A 3,974-nucleotide genomic window follows, 5' to 3' on the forward strand; every position below is an offset into this window, starting at 1 on the left:
CGGCAAGGATTGAGAGATTTATCCGCGCTTCTGATTTGATTGTTTTTTCATGAAGAGAAAATCTTGATCTATTGGTTGATTTTCTTCGTATGAGCCGACGCTGTTTTTATCTGTTATAAATTGTCTTTGTTGTCTTTCTACCCTCTCAGCCACCGCAATCTGTAGATAGTTCCAAGCATTTCTTGATTTCTCCCTTCTAATGGAGAGCTTCATTCGAACTGGTGATAATTTTGATTTACTTTGGATATGGAGTGATCAGTAACCAAATTACGTTAATTCATTTATTTCGTATCCATATGCAATGCCACCATCGTCTTATGACATTGTATGAAATAATGTAGCGAAATAGTCGCAAACTTGATTGATTCTACTATTTCTCCGCTTAATCCAAACTGCAACACTATGATGGATTTGTCTGCTAAACTGATTAATCAAACATCTCCCGCAAACTTCTTGAAGAACAGAAAACCGAAATTCTTTTGACATGAAGGCAACTCCGTTGAAATCATGGATTGTTAACGAAACCTGTACTGAATTAGTCCACATCAAATCAATGCACGAACATCAGGTAGCCGTAATGCTATAGTTGAACATGAAGTAGTTTCAGTCAGCCGTACTGCAATTTCGATGAGCTCTGGTTATGGAAGAGTTTGTCCGATCGTAAGAGTCATTTTCTCTAATTCTTGGGGTGATAAACTGTGGCTGAATCGATCTGTCAAAAGCTCCTTAAGGAATAAACAATCTTTTTCGCTCACATGGGTAGGTCTTTTCTTAACAATGTGTTGAATGACTTTAGAAACATGTAGATTGTTAGTCTTTTTTGTGGTTTTTATCCGTGAAGCCTCCCCAGAGAGAATCTCTGGACCACTGATAGATTATCGATTGATTGAACGATTCTCTCTTAAGTTACATGTAGATGTCGATTGACAGTTGCGCTGTTGATGTTGAGATCTAAATATTCTCCTTCTCACTTTGTGGGGTTTCACATCATAATTAAGGATTCCCCAGCAATAAAACATATGAATTGAAAGAAACCAATTGAAGAAAGGTATGTATGATTAGCATTATTTTTCAAGGCAGATATGCTCATGGCGATAATAACTACATCGCCTAACATATGAGCAAAACAATAACCAGCTTCAATGCAAAATAGTCGTCATGATCCTAAACCTTAGACAAAAACCTTAAAGCTGAGCTACCCCCTATGGAAAATAATCTTTACCATTTCAAACCTTAGATGATAGCTGGTTAAAAAGAAAATAGTGCTGCTTTACCTTTTGTAAATTTTATGCCTTCACCAAATCTTATCTAAAATTTCACGCAACGAAGGTCAAGAATCAAATTTGTCTGCTATTCATTGGCGTAAAAGAACACACATTCTACTCATCAATTGGGAATTCGTTTTACTCCATCCATTCAAGGTTCGAAATTTTATGGAATTAAATCATTGAAAAGAATTGTGTAAATTTAAAGGCATTGAATATGAATCAGGTGGAAACTGGTTGAAATTTTAGAATATATGCAGTAAATGGATTACCAATAGATCAACACATGTCTGAGTCACAAGGATTATTGCTAGTTAACTGGAATTGATTATATGTTGAAGTAGTCTAAATATGTTCCATTTTATTTTGTCGGTTTTTTATCTCATAAAAAATTTGAGTTTCCCCACCAATAGTATATGTATGCAAGTAACAAATTGAAGAAAGGTTTGAATGAATAATAGTAATTATTTTGAAGGCAGATATGATAATGCTCATGCATTCTATATATCTACATAGCTTAATATAGGAGCCAACAATAACTGGTTTGAATGCCAAATCTTCATGATCCTCCTCAACCTTTACATGAAACATGAGAAAGGCAGTAGACATTTTAAAAAGAAAGTAGATTTGAGTCCAACAGGGATTCGCCAACATAACATAAGTATATCACGAGCATGGAACATGGAATGATGATTACTTTATATATATATATATATATATGACATGGGAAAGTTCATGAATTTATTGAACTACAATCCAAGCAAAACATAATGGATATGGCACAAGAAAGGTCATGAATCTCTTGAATGAAGATTTATGACCCTAGGACTACCCAAAGCTTAGGTTACAATAAATAATCCTCGCAAAACATAACCATGTGGGTGAATATATATATATATATATATTATATAATGGTCCTTCATAAAAATGTGAGTGTAGAATATGTAATTCCTTAGGGGCGGAATGTAGTGTATTTAACAACTCTTATTGAAAGGGATGGAGATGCGTTAAGATGAGAAAGTGTGCCGGGGGGTTTCCACAAATTGTAATGTTTTAACATCTCGTATGAATGGATGGTTCTCACATGAACCAAAAACTATGGTTATCCACCTTCACTAGACCTCCCAAGTCCTCGAAAAATTGTATCATAATTACATTTGAATTCCTTGTAAAAATAGTTCATCGTTGCGGTAATTATATATCATCTACAATTGTACATTTTTGGGGGGTAACATTCAACAAATGATGTGTAAAGTCATCAATACACTTACCATACATAGCCCTAAACGGCGTTATTTGAAAACAAAAATGCCTTCCTAGTTGAATGATACAAGGTGCAACTTTACATTGATGATTGTACAACCTTGGAAAAATACAAGGTAGGGCCCAAACTCTCATGGCTATATATGGCCCTTTGTGCAACAGAAACCCAAGCATTTCAATCATATTTAGCTCGATAGTTTAATTGGAACATTAATACTTTCCTCTTAATGCATAAATAGCACGATTGCTAGAACAAGAAAAAGTGATCATTGATGTTTTTGAATGGGTGGAACAAGAACAATACGTGAGTGGGCATGTAAAGATTCTTGATCCGCACCTAATTAAATTATTCGGTTCCACATGTACGTTTGAGTGTTTGAAAGTATGCGAGAGCACCACCGCAACCATTTCATTCAACGTGTTGTATTTGTGTTTGTTTTGAACTCCATAGTTTAGTATTTACAAGTCATTTCAAAGAGCCCTTGAAGTAAGGGTATTATCACATGCTCAAGTTCCAAACCTCTCATTATGTGCACCTTTCATATTATGGGTACTAACCCAAAATCCAGATTGATTGGTGGCCAACATTGTGTAACGAGTAAAAAGAATAGGGTTGCTATAAATTTACATGTGTTGATGTCGTTGTCAAATGGCTAGAATTTTTTTTCATTCATGAATTGCCAGAAACGAGATGTAGACGAATAACAATTTCAGATGATTTAGTAAAATCAAACGGTGAGATTTGGTTGATGGTTGGAAATTTGTCTTTGTTCAAAATAACTATAAGCAAATGAAATCCCTACTACAGCCTAGGACCAATATTTCCAAATATCCTTCAATAATTTGATCTTACGATAGGTCGCTTGATAAGTTACAACATTGACAAGCTTTTTTTTACAATCGCTCGGTCGACAAGATATTAACAATCGACTGACGAAGAACAACTATTTATGATTGATCAATTGACTATTGATAGATAGACTAAGAACAACTATTTATGATTGATTAATCGACTACTTATTATCAATCGAGCAATAAGTCGCTAATGTCGACCGAAGTGAAAACTCTATTCTCGAACATCGGATGAACAAGTCACCATGAACGACTTCTAACCATATATTGTGTGTCAAGTAGATCGAGAATTCGATATGATAAAAACCGATCGATCGACCAAAATAACTCGTTGGACCGACGGACAATCGGAGGATTGGATGGATGGATGGATTGTCGACGATTATTACAAGATCGACAGAGATGATCTGTTGGCCAGAAACGATTGATTGTGTGATCCCCGACAGTGGTAAGTGCATGATGGATCGACGAGTCAATGTGAGAAACCGTATGATGGATGGGGGCGTGGCGGCCTATCGGGTAATCGGATGGATCGATCGATCGAATGGCAACAACTTACAATTGTGTAGGAAGGAAGAAAGTATGATTGATGAG

The 3,974-nt window shown here is 35.6% G+C and overlaps 1 non-coding gene across 1 annotated transcript; it reads left to right on the top strand.

Moving 5' to 3' along the window:
* Positions 1 to 97, top strand: LOC147850947 (small nucleolar RNA U36a). Its single transcript, XR_015531642.1, has one exon. It is a non-coding gene; the product is annotated as a small nucleolar RNA U36a (small nucleolar RNA).
* The last annotated feature ends 3,877 nt before the right edge of the window (positions 98 to 3,974 follow it).

Source organism: Azolla caroliniana, unplaced genomic scaffold (assembly GCF_043228905.1).
Source record: "Azolla caroliniana isolate FFs.n. ecotype wild unplaced genomic scaffold, voAzoCaro1.0.p SCAF_20, whole genome shotgun sequence".
NCBI lineage: Eukaryota > Viridiplantae > Streptophyta > Polypodiopsida > Salviniales > Salviniaceae > Azolla > Azolla caroliniana.